The 13,617-nt window shown below is 39.9% G+C and overlaps 1 protein-coding gene across 2 annotated transcripts in view; it reads left to right on the forward strand.

Annotated features, from left to right (window-relative positions):
• Positions 1–13,617, forward strand: part of ZSWIM6 (zinc finger SWIM-type containing 6) — a 188,651-nt gene that overhangs the window by 22,971 nt on the left and 152,063 nt on the right. The gene's annotated exons all lie outside the window — the stretch shown is intronic.

Below are 13,617 nucleotides of genomic sequence, written 5' to 3' on the forward strand. Positions count from 1 at the left end.
AAATGTGGTCCCTGGTTCAGTAGCGTCAGTGTCATCTGGGAATTTCTTAGAAGTGCACATTCTTGGGTTCCACTCCAGATATACTGACTGGGAAACTCTGGGGCCCAGTGTCTGGATTTTAATAAGCCCCCCAGGTGATTCTGATACACGCAGAGCCACTGGCTTAATATATTGGTTCGAGTCCACCCAGGAAAAGGGAAACCCTTCTAAGTTTTTAAAATAGAGATTCAGTGCAGAGGGTTGGTTACACAGGTGATGGAGGAGCTGAGACAGCAAGATAGGACGGTGAGGCAACCTAGATATTGACAGCAGCAGGAAGAGGATAGTACCACTAGTGGTAAGGTTACTCTGTGGAAATTGGAATCTCCTGGTAGGAGCTGGAACCATGGAAGGAGTACAGCCATTGCGGGAACACCACTTGAAGTAGAGAAGGAGGGGGAGACTTATTCTGGCTCCTCCCTTCCTCCTGCCTGCCAGTTCTCCACCAGTACTTCCTGCAGACTGAACCCAGAGAAAAGCCAGCTGACCTAGGAGCCTGAGAAATGATGTCCGCAGTGATCCGCTCTCCTGAGGAAAAGGGCTCTTCGAGAATAGATGTGTGGGAATAGGCCCAGGACGGGCACATCTAGTATTTACACTTGAAAACAAAACAATATTTTGATATAATTAAACAATTTTAAAGGCATTTTTTTCCTTATTTTTAATTGAGGTAACATTGGTTTATAACTTCATATAAATTTCAGGTGTACGTCATTATATATTTCGGTTTCTGTGTAGACTACATCATGTTCACCAAAGTTTAATCACCATGCATCACCGCACATAAAGGCATTTTAATACCAAAAAATAATCTCAGAATAGAGGACAGTCTTTTTCATGGCATAAATTGAGCTTTATAAAAACTAAAGTGTCTTTTTATACTTTCACTGTTGGCCAGGGGAATCTTTTCAGGGACCACCAATTACCTTAGATATTTGAAAGACTTTTTGTTTCTGTTTACTCCAGGACCTGTTTTTTTTTTTATTGATGTCTGAATAGTTTATAACATTGTGAAATTTTGGTTGCACATTATTGTTTGTCAGTCACCATATAAATGCCTCCCTTCATACCTAGTGCCCACCCCCCACCCCACTTGCCCCTGGTAACCACCATATAGTTCTCTCTGTCTGTGTGTTGATTTATATTCCACATATGAGTGAAATCATGTGGTGTTTGTCTTTCTCTTTCTGGCTTATTTCACTTAACATAATACCCTCCAGGTCCATCCATGTTGTTGCAAATGGGAGGATTTTGTCTTTTTTTAATGGCTGAGTAGTATTCCATTGTGTATATATACCACATCTTCTTGATCCAGTCATCAGTTGAGGGACAGTTGGGTTGCTTCCACTTCTCTGCTATAGTGAATAATGCTGCAGTGAACATAGGGGTGTTCATTATGTTCAAGAACATAAGCCTCTTTGGATTGTTGATTTCAGGTTCGTTGGATAGATTCCCAGTAGTGGGATAGCTGACTCATAGGGTATTTCTATTTTTAGTTTTTTGAGGAGTCTCCATACTATTTCCCATAGAGGCTGCACCAGTTTGCATTCCCACCAGCAGTGAATGAGGGTTCCCATTTCTCCACAACCTCTCCAACATTTGTTGTTTTTTGTCTTGGTGATTATAGCCCTTCTAACGGGTGTAAGGTGATATCTTAGTGTAGTTTTGATTTCCATTTCCCTGATGATTAGTGATGTTGAACATCTTTTCATGTGCCTGTTGGCCATCTGTATATCTTCTTTGGAGAAGTGTCTGTTCATTTCCTCTGCCCATTTTTTGATCGGGTTGTTTGTTTTTTTGTTGTTCAGTTGTGTGAGTTCTTTATATATTATGGAGATTAACCCCTCATCGGATATATGATTTGCAAATATTTTCTCCCAGCTGGTGGGTTGTCTATTCATTTTGATCCTGGTTTCATTTGCCTTGTAGAAGCTCTTTAACCTGATGAAGTCCTACTTGTTTATTTTTTTTAGTTTCCCTTGTCCGAGTAGACGTTGTATCTGAAGATTCCTTTATGACCAGTGTCGAATAGTGTATTGCCTATATTTTCTTCTAGGAGTTTTATGGTTTCAGGTCTCACCTTCAAGTCTTTGATCTATTTTGAGTTAAATTTTGTGAATGGTGAAAGCAGATGGTCCACTTTCATTCTTTTGCATGTGGCTGTCCAGTTTTCCCAGCACCATTTATTGAAGAAACTTTCCTTTGTCCATTGTATGTTCTTAGCTCCTTTGTTGAAGATTAGCTGTCCGTATATGTGTGGCTTTATTTCTGAGCTTTCAGTTCTGTTCCATTGATGTATGTGTCTGTTTTTGTACTGGTACCATGCTGTTTTGATTACTATTTCTTTGTAGTATGTTTTGAAGTCAGGGATTGTGATGCCTCCTGCTTTGTTCTTTTTTCTCAGGATTGCTTTAGCTATTCGGGGTCTTTTGTTACCGTATATGAATTTTAGTATTCTTTGTTCTATTTCCGTGAAAAATGTCATTGGGATTCTGATAGGGATTGCGTTGAATCTGTGGATTGCTTTAGGTAGTATAGACATTTTAACTATGTTTATTCTTCCAATCCATGTGCATGGAATATCTTTCCATTTCTTTATATCATCATTGATTTCTTTCAATAATGTCTTATAGTTTTCATTGTATAGGTCTTTCACTTTCTGGGTTAGATTTATTCCTAGATATTTTATTCTTTTTGTTGCGATTGTAAATGGAATTATCTTTCTGAGTTCTCTTTCTTTTAGTTCATTATTAGCATACAGAAATGCAGCTGATTTTTGTAAGTTGATTTTGTACCCTGCAACTTTGCTGTAATTGTTGATTATTTCTAGTAGTTTTCCAGTGGATTCTTTAGGGTTTTCTATATATAAAATCATGTCATCTGCAAAAAAAAATCATTTCACTTCTTTGTTGTGTATTTGGATTCCTTTTATTCCTTTTTCTTGCCTAACTGCTCTGGCCAGAACCTCCAGTACTATGTGGAATAAGAGTGGCAAGAGTGGGCACCCTTGAACAAGTGTCTTGTTCCTGTTCTCAGAGGGATGGCTTTCAGACTTTCCCAGTTGAGTGTGATGTTGGCTGTGGGTTTGTCATATATGGCCTTTCTTATGTTGAAGTGCTTTCCTTCTATACCCATTTTTATGAGAGTTTTTATTGTAAATGGATGTTGGATCTTGTCATATGCCTTCTCTGCATCTATTGAGATGATCATGTGGTTTTTATTCCTCATTTTCTTAATGTGGTGTATCACATTGATTGATTTGCGGATGTTGAACTCTCCCTGCCTCCAGGACCTATTTTAACCCTGCTTTTGTTATTCCAGGAGTTACCAAGCTGTCCTTGGTTGTTAGCACCACCTTGTGGCAGATATGGGAAATTTGTTTCCTCAATTTCTCTGACCACTTTCTTGGAACATCCTGGATGTTTTTCTTTTCATATTTCCCCTTTCATTTGTTGCTTAAAGCTTAGTTCTCCCTTTTTATATGTCCTCTTTGCCTCTACTATTTACATTTTTCCCCCCTTAATTTTCTAGTGTTCTCTCTTCTCCCTTTCTCCTTTGTTTTTTCAATTGTGATTGAATTATTGCTGATAGGAGAAGGGTAATTACAATGATAGGCCTGTAACGAGGAAAATGCAAGTTGTAGATTTTCAAAGTAAAGTTCTGTCTTAAACCTTTTAAGCCCTTGAAAGAGTCCCTCAGAATCTCTGCAAAAAGTCATGCATTTCCTCATCCTTTTGAGTTAATGTTTTTTTCCCAGACACCAGTATTTAACTGCTATTGTTTGAAACAGTATTGTTTTATACTATTTATAACAAATGGAAGTTAAGAAGCTAACCACAGTTTTACCCCTTGAGGGGATTGTGTTCTGAATTCCAGTTGACTGACTGTCTTAGAATCCAGTGTGTTTAATGGTCCAAAATAAAAATCTAATATTTATGAATGCAAATGAGTCTGGGATATATATTCTTATATTTGAAAGACCTGTGTTTTCATTCACTAACTTTCTCGTATTCATATTCCAAAAATTAAGAAAAAAGTTAAAGATAAGTGAGGAACTCGTATGGTTTCATTTTGCTTGTAAGTTTCTATAATAGGGAATGCTGCCAGTAAAAATTTGGAAATGGAGGAGTTCTAGTTCATGAGGTCAGGTGGAAGACCAGAGCTGTTGTTTTGTGTGCAAGGTGGTAAGCTGGATGCTATGGGGCAGAGCTTCCAATCTCTTTTACTTCATAGCACACAGAAGATAATATTTTGTACAGTACACTGTGGTAGGAGATTTCTAACTGTAGAATAGCTGCCAGTGGGCTGTTGGGTGAAGACCACTGGCCTGTGGGCTGGCAGCCACACCTGTCTACCCCAAGAGCTGAGATAGCAATATCTTACAACTTTCAGCTCTCATGTTGGAAAGCTCTGCTGTATAGAGGGCGTTCAAGGGTAATGAGTCGTAGTCTCCTGAGAAGCTCAATACTTGCAACTTACAACACAAGCATGTAGTGCTAAGTTATAGTAGTATTGTTTTGGTGAAATGCTAGGGAGAAAGAGGAGAGGTTAGTTCTCTTTGAGGTGGAAGGGATCTACCAAAGGCTCTGTAGAGGGGTGGGGCACGGAAGGCATTTTATCCATTGGGATTGTTTTGTTTAAAGGTATAGAGAGACCACAGGGCAGAATGCCAAAGATTTCTGATCTGGCTGGGGTATAAGATTTGAGGATGCAAATAGGAAGCAGTATAGTGGGAGCTACTGTTAAGAAAGTAGGCAGGGGTTGACTTCAGGAAGGCCTTTATGTGATTGAATGGGCTCATGACCTTGGGCACCACTGGTAGTGACATGATCAGACATCTCCCTTCCTCCCTTTAGAAAAATCCTCCTGGGGCAGTGTAGAATGAACTGGAGCCTGCAAGCAGATAAATCCCTGGGGATGGGAAGGCATTGATCCAGGCTAGATAAAGAATAGTAAAGGCTTGCACTTGGTAGATGGAGATTGGGAGGACTCCCTGAAGTGGGAACCTACAGATTTTGCTTATTGAAGTAAAGAACGGTGACTCAGATTTGGAGCCTGGGAGAAGGAAAGGGTGATGGGGCCATTTTCAGAATTAGTCTGTATGGGTGACAAGGAGCTTGATTTTAGACGTGGGTTTTTAAGATGCTTGCAGAGTAACAATTGTTAACATTTATGAAGCGCCTTCTAGGGGCTAGGTACTGATCTAAGCACTTTACTTTTTTTTAACTCATTTTATTCTCATGGTAATCGTAAGAAGTAGGTGTTACCAGTTAGTTTCCAGTCATGAACATGAAAAGCACTAGATGTTTTAAGCGCAGAAGGATTTAATGTAGGGAATCGGTTACAGTGGCTTTAGAAGGGCTGGAGGAACAAAAGGAAAAAGATGTGTGTTAGGGGGGTGGATGCTGGAGCAACAAGAAGGGGTGTTACTCTGATATCAGACAGCTGCTGCATGAACTGCATGCTTTACAGATTGGCTGGAGAGCTTCATTGGTTCTGCTGCTGTGGAACCACCGCACATGCTGCTGGAGCCCGCGGTAGTCTGCTGCTGCTTTTGGAGGTGCCACCAGAGACAGGAGACAGAAAAAGACATTTTCCTTTTCTCTGGCCTTGCAGTCGCCTGTCATTGTTTCCTATGGGCAGTACCCAACTGAAAGCTAGTTGGCAAGAGAGTTGGGAAAGTGTAGTTTATAGATTCTAGCCCCTTGCAATACAGAGAAGAGATCAGAACCAACAGAAAAATAACTGGCACAGTGGGTACTGTTTTTATCCTTACTTAACAGGAGTGGAAACTGAGGCACAGAGAGGGTAACTAATTCTCCTAAGGTCACACAGCTACAACTTGGCGGAGTTGGGATGTGAATCTAGGTAGTATAGTTTCGGTCTGTGCTCTTAACTTCTACACTTTGATCTTGCCTCCACACATGGTTGTTGTTTAATTTTTCTCCTTATTGCTGAGCGCTTCAAATGAGCAGCTGTTGCCACTGATTTTGCACTTTTTTTTTTTCATTTCTCTTACTGGCTTCCGTTTTTCACCTCCACCTCTGGAACCTCTCTCTTCATGGTCATCACTGATTTCGTAGCCGATATAATGGGTTATTTCAGTTTCTATTTGTCCTTCATCTATTTCTAGCTTTTGATACTGATACCCATTTGTATGGCATTCCAACCTTGACCTCTGTGATACTGATTTGTGTCTTTTTTCCCCTTACCTCACTGAAGCTACTTGGTTTTATTCTTGCTCTTCCTATTCCTTATGCTACCTTACCATCTCTTGGCTTGAGTTTGGATTTAATGTGTTATAAGCAGCTATTTAATGTTAATTTCATATTTAAATCAGGACCAGTAGAACCATCAAGTACACAATTCTCGTGGCCTTCTTCCTGTGAGTGTTGTGAAGTCACCGAGGAGCCAGAGCAGGGTCCCAGCTTGTGCTCTGCCTTGGGCAAGGAGGAAAAGAGAGTGGAGACTGAAGGAGAGGGACTGACTTGGAGTACCTGCTGTGTGCCAGCGCTGTGCTGAGGCAGCCTTTAAATGCGTTGTTTCATTTCAGTTCTTCGGTGTGGCGTTGGTGGTTGTTAACCCTTATTTTACAAATGAAGAAATTTGAGTTCATCACCCTCTCTGTGATGAACTGGTTTTAGAACTGGGGTTGAAACCCTCATCTGACTGGCTAGGTTCTTTCCTCTGGAGCACCTGGGAAAAGCGCCCCCTTTCTTATCCGTTAAATGAAGGAACTGGGCAAGATCATTTTTAAGGCCCATTTCAGTACCATCATTCTGATTCTATCATATACTGGTTGTCCTGAGCAGTAGTTGCTTCTGATATTGAAAAAGGAAGTTGCCATCCCATTCTAGGAAATGTCATGTTTTATTAAGACCAGGAGTACTAACATGTTATTTGTAAAAGTTATGAAGTAGAGCAACGGCATTTAAAATGGTCATGATGATAGATCTTCATATAAGTTTCAAGAGAGCCCCATTACCTCCAAATGAGGCTGCTGCCCAGAACATTAGAGGCTGTGGCTTTTATTGACAGGGACTCAGGATAATAGCTTTCGAACAACTCCAGTCTAAACAAAGGGCAATCCTGTTATGCCATTATACTTTCTGTTGAGAGCATTTTGCTTCCAGATCATTAAGAATCCCTTCTTTTCTTGCAGGGAATTTAGTGTGATATTTGCAAGAAGATAGTGTAATATGTATTTTAAGGGCAAGATTCACTGAAATGTGGTTTGACATCTTTAGAAAGCCAATAGACAACCCTAAAATGATTAACTGTCATGTTCGCCCCCATGTTGTCTTCAAACATGCAAATAGATGGTTTAAATGGATACCAACATCCTATCTTGGTATCTCTCTTTACAGTGCCCACTGTAAAATATCAAGCAAGTATTCTTAGATGTGTATGTATCAGCAGGGTAAGTACATTTCCAGGCTCTGTAGCATCTATTTTTACCTTCTTTACTCATAAACATTCTCTAACCCTTCCTCATTCATACCTTATTTTTTAAAAATGGGAGAATTGAAAGGGAAATGCCTCTTTTTTAAATTTTAGTTTTTACTGGCTTTCCCTGCATTAGAGGAAGCCTGCAAGGGAACCTGGGCTCCCTGGTTTTCCTCCTACCTCTCTGGCCACACCATCATTTGGTTTTGGTGGATCTTCCTCTATCCAGCCTCTAAACGTTGGTACCCCCAGCGTTTGAGGCTGTGCTCTTTATTCTACCTCATGCCCTTTTCCTAGATGATGCCAACCACTCCAAAGCTTTCTCTGCCACCAAGTGATGATGGCTCCCCGGTTTTTGGTTCCAGGTCTGACTGCTGTCCTGATTGCTTATTTATCTCTTCTGTCTACTTAAGTCTGGCAGGTATTTCAAGCCATTTTTAGGCTGCCCTCCACCCCAAAGTAGGAAACTTTACATCACGACCCAGTACACACATACATTCCTATAAATAACAGAAACAAGTTTCACGAGACAATAATTACCCTTAAAACATGCCATGCTGGCTGATATCTTCAAAAGTATTCTGTTTCATTTTATTCAAGAAGGTCCTCAGTGACCCACAACGTAGGTCTCTGCCCTGTTGGTAGATGATGGCCTATGTGACAAACACTGTTCTTGAGCCCTGTAGATGTTTTAGAGATATTTCAGGTTGTGGGGAACCTGCCCACATATCTGGAGACCATAAATATTTAGTGTGTGATAAATAATTATAAAATGAAAGAAGGCATAAACAGATTTCTTGCTTTTCCCTATATCAGGAAGCCAGAATTTCTTGGCCTGTGTCTGCTCTTATCCAGGTCACTGATAATCCAACCTTTAGCTGGATGACACTCCTAAGACTCTTTCCCTGTCTGAGCAGGGTCTGGATAAATGGGATTATTAATTTTAAAAAGTTATTGAAATGAAACCAGTCAGAATTCCCAGGTCCAAAACAAATGTCTGGCCTATATATTTTTTTTCCTTGAAATGCTGACTTAAGAGATTTTGCTATCCCAAAACAAATTAGGTATGTTTTGAGTGAATTACTGATTTTCAGCTACCTGAAGTAAGTCAGTCTGGTTTCAGTTTGTCTCTTTTTCCCCTGAGGTTCAAGATGAAAAGCTCTGTTTTCTTTACCACCTGTCCAGTTAGCAGATCTCTGACACCTGCTTGAGCAAAGTTGCTAAAGTGAGAAAAGTTATTTCCTCTTATTTTCAACTGCACCCTCCTTTCCCCACCCCACAGGGGGCTCTGCACACAAGGAAGGTGGTTGATCGGAGTCCACTGAGGCCAACCAAATGGAAAAGGTTCATTGCAGACAGCAACCGATTTAAAAGGCTTTCCTGTATAGGAGTGACTGCATAAAATCCTTGGGAGAGTCACTATGGAATCAAGCAAGCTTTTGGTTACTCAGAATTGTTTGTTATTAAGAATTGGTAAGGATACTCTCAGTCATCTACTGACACGTGGAAATTGTTGGATTATATAGTACCACGTTTGAATATATCTGTAACAGAACCTCCCTATAATAAGATTTTATAGGTACTTACCTTGCATGCTTCTGCTAAGCTCACAGAAGGTTGACTAATCCAGTGTTCTTAAGAGCCTCCTCTCTGATCGCAGAGTATTCTCGTATTTTAGACCCAACAACATTTATTTGAATGAAGCTTCAGGAAATAGCTTTTATCATGCTATAGAAATTTATAGTTGGCACAGTGACTTAATGGTTAGTTGACTTGTAGGGGTTGAGGAGGACCCTAGCTATGCTAGAATGGACTTAAAAATACTCTGCTAATAATATGAACTCTGCAGACGTTTAAGTCCTTCTTGAGGGAAGCTAAATATGTTTAAAGGTTATTAAAAAGACACACTTTTCTTATTTAACATTTTGATATTAACTTTAGAAGCCAGGACTTTTTTTTTTTTCTCCTGGTGAGGAAGCTTAACCCTGAGCTAACATCTGTTGCCAATCCTCCTCTTTTTGCTGAGGAAGATTGGCCCTGGGCTAACATCTGTGCCCGTCTTCCTCGACTTTATATGTGGGACACCTGCCACAGCATGGCTTGATGAGTGGTGCGTCGTCTGTGCCCGGGATTCCAAACCTGCGAACCCCGGGCTGCCGAAGCAGAGCGCACGAACTTAACCACTGCACCACCGGGCTGGTCCCGACCAGGAGTTTTAAATAGTCTATATAGCGTGTTTTCTATTTCAGAAGCACAAAAGCACATTGTTTAACCTATGGACTATTCCACACCCCCCCCTCCAGATTCGAAGGGAACCCAACCTCAGAATTGCAGTTGGTGAGTTTTTTTGCATTTCCATTTTTGAATATTAGGGTAACCTATATCAGGGATTGGAAAATTATGGCCCGTTGGCCAAATCTGGCCTGCCACCAGTTTTTGTATAACTTGCGAACTAAGAATGGTTTTTACATTATTTTAATAGTTGGAAAAAAAATCAAAAGAATAATAATGTTTTGTGACATGTGAAAATTATATGAAATTCACATTTCATAGTCCATAAATAAAATTTTATTAGAACACATCCATGCTCATTAGGTTACATATTGTCTATGGCTCTTTTCATGGTACAAGGGCAGAGATGAGTAGTTGGGGCAGAGATGTTATGGCCTGCAAAGCCTAAGATAGAAAAAGCCCTTTGCAGAAAAAGTTTGCTCACCCCTGGCCTATATGTTTTGTAGCCTTTTGGAATGTAACATATTTCATCATTATATCAGTGAACTTGATTATTTTAAAAAGTTCCAGCATGGAATATCATGTTCATAAACATAGGTAATAAGAAGGGTTTGGAGGTTAAAAACATGAAATTGTTCCTATATATATATAGTTTGTAGACCAGCTTCTTGGATAGAGAATGAATGACTTTTTGAATTTTGAAAAATGTTTGGAAATGGCAGTTAACAATGGTGTGATACAGAGATAGAGCAGCTCTTAGTATAGTTGCTGTAGTAAGAGTGGAACGTTCTAAACTTTCTTTTGGATTTGTCAACTTGTCTTCTCTTTTTGAGGTATCTCCGATACATTTTGTATGATCCCCTCCATTTCACTCTCCCTTGTGTGCTTTTATTTAATGCAGTGAAGACTGTCTCGCAGTAAACAGTGTGATTATGTTCTCTTCTAACACTTAGTGGTTTTCGGTACTTAAGTTTGTCTAATGGGCTCATCACTGAACATCAGAGTCAGTTCTCTTTCTGCCTTGCTAGAGAGCATGAGAGCATGTGCAGACAGCATTGGGTTGGCATAGTGTGGAGAAAAGTTGTTGTGTCGAACCACCACATTTGGAAGTAAGTTGGGCAGATGTGTCTAAAATGGGGATGTCTGCACGATACCTTAGTTCCTTTTCCGTACAGTGCCTCAAACCCCAAGCCCTATCTTGCATTAGTTGTCACTTCTAACCTCCACTAGCTCTTAGTGAGCCAGAGGAAAAGAGGTGCTTATGCTTTTATGGACTGTTTGAGCAATCTGGTGTACTAGCCTGCAGCCGCCTTCCCTCACTTTGTCTTTGTATATCTGATTGACAGAATCGTAGTAGTGCCACATTCTAGTGTGCTCCAGCAAAACCACATTTATCTATAGGTCTAAAATCGGGGTATCCTCAACACTCTTGAAAACTCACAAAGAATCCAAATAAGCAGAAAAGAACTCTGAAAAGCCAAAACTAGATGTTACAAAGTCCATGCACTAACGTTTTTCTCTTAACTAATTAGGGAGACCCTGACTCTTCCTTCAGAACCTGGATATTCTTACTTAGAAATCATTTTAGCAAGTCTGGCTATTGAGCTTTCTAGTTGACAGCTTATTTGAAAGAGGTGTAGCAGAGGGGGAAGGAGAAGGGCATGCCCCGTACAGGCCCATCGGCAGCCGAGGGTACCAGCTTGAGAAATTGGTAACTGAAGAAAGTAAAACTTTGAAAAAGAAAGGAAAGATCCAAGAACTCAACAGGAGTAGTTTGAGGCCATTTGGTGTGGGACCAAAGCCCGAGACACCTCCCTCTCCCTTGAAGGATCACCGTGTTACTGCTGACTGACAGTTCTGAGGCCTCAGCATGAGCCAGTTCCTGTTTACTAAGCGTTCCATTTTCTCCTCGTAACAGTTCCGTGATGTAAGAACTACTGTGTCAGCTCTTACATTCATTTTGTAGTTGAGAAAAGTGAGAGACAGATTTTCTCTAGCTTTCCAAGATTCATCACTAAGCACGGGAGGTAGGATTTGAACCCAGGTAGTTAGATTCCAGAGTCCATGTCTTTCCCGTTACCTCCAACCCCCACAAGAGGACAGGCAATGCACAGGGAGGCGGTATAATGTAGTGGTTAGACTTGCTAGCTTCAGCTCCCAGTTCTGTTACTTTCTGATTTGTTCACTAATGTTCAGTGCGCCCGCTTCCACATTTATAAAAGTTGTTTGGAGCTATGTGATAGGGTTGTTGTAAGGATTCAGTTAGACTTTCTAGGTAAATAGCCCGGTGCACAGCACATGGTTAAGAGCTCAAAACACATTAGCTACTATATTTTATATAAAATACAATTCTTAATGGTTCATAGTAGACACACTAGTAATTCTGTAAATTTAAGAAGATAGAGAAGATGTTTAATAAGTTGAAATATTTAAAAAGTATTAATGCTTAAAAGGGCTCATCATTTATTAAAATAAGTTAGGATAACTGGTACCATCATTTCTATTATTGAGATGTTGTCTTCCCTTGTGTAAACAGTAGAAAAGAAGGGAAACAAAACCCTTGAGAGGTCTGCCTGTGATTATCCTTTATGGTGTTCACCCCTGAACTTTTAAATAAATTCTTAAAAAAAAGTCTGGGCTTTGGCTCAGTAGGAGGCTTACCTTTTTAATTATCAGTTTACCTTTTGGATAAAGAACTGTGGGTTTTCTATTATGTGTGTCAGTAGATGAAACAACTCTTACTGCTGGCTGGCTACCAAGAAAGGCCCTATGTCTGGGATGTCATCATATAATTTCCCTTTGATCACTTTGCCTGCACAAGATGCAAGTTGGTCAGCTCTCTGATGGAGGTCTGGCATGAGCAAGAGAGGCAGGTAAGATTGTCCTTCACCCCAAAGCGTAATTTCTGCTTTGCCATTTAACAGCTCTGTGAACTTGGGCAAATCACTTAAAGCTTTCTAAGCCTCAGTTTCATCCTCTATTATGGTGTAATAATACCTACCTTGCTAAACCTAAAAGGCTGGTTTGAATGTGAGGTGGCATATAATGTGTGGAGGAGTGCCTTGAGAGCTATAAAGAAGTGTCTAGATACATTTTAGCTATCAAATAATATTTTATATATGATGCCCTTTTAAAACCGTGGAGTGCTATGCAAATGTTTATTGGTGGTTTTAGTGATGTAATGTCACTCCTTGGGTACTGGATATAGATTCCTGTGTAGACCTGAAGGCCCACTGGTTTTAGTAATAAATGTGGCAGCCCTGGTGAGCTAAATCTCTCATTCCCTATTGTAGAATTTATTTCATATAGTGTTTAGTTCAATCAAAAAGGTCTCTGAGCATAGGTAAGTGAAAGCCCAAATTACTATTGGAGAATGAAATAATGTCATCATTGGATTAAAGTCAAGTACATTCTTTTAACGTATGTTAATAAATGAGCATTCTGTGTTAGCCACCATTTTATATAATAACTAATAGAAAAAAATTCTCAAAATCCGTTGTAATAAGTGTGTGCTTTATGGTTGGCTAGCATTGAGTATTCCTGGCATCAGGCTTAGGTGATTGGAGGTCTAGCTAGACTTTTTTGGTTTGGTCTTTTTGGGTAGCCCACCTATTCTTTCAGAAATATTTTAATATTTTACAAAAGTGTCTTTGGACTTGGACAGCCCTATGTATGTCTGCTTACTTGAGTGGTGGTTTGTGACGATCCTGATTTATGGGACGTTAGTTTTTCCTCCTCAAGCACAGCTCTGTATGCTTGTGTAAGAACCAACCACCATGCTAAATAAGATACAATTCCTGTCTTCTCCCAGGAACTGTCAGTCTAGTAGGGGAGACATTATTAAGATTTAGAATATTATTAAATATGATTTTCATCTAATGAAGTTTTTTAGATTAAGCA

The sequence above is a fragment of the Ceratotherium simum genome, chromosome 18, assembly GCF_057802395.1.
Source record: "Ceratotherium simum simum isolate JZ-2026a chromosome 18, ASM5780239v1, whole genome shotgun sequence".
Taxonomy (NCBI): domain Eukaryota; kingdom Metazoa; phylum Chordata; class Mammalia; order Perissodactyla; family Rhinocerotidae; genus Ceratotherium; species Ceratotherium simum.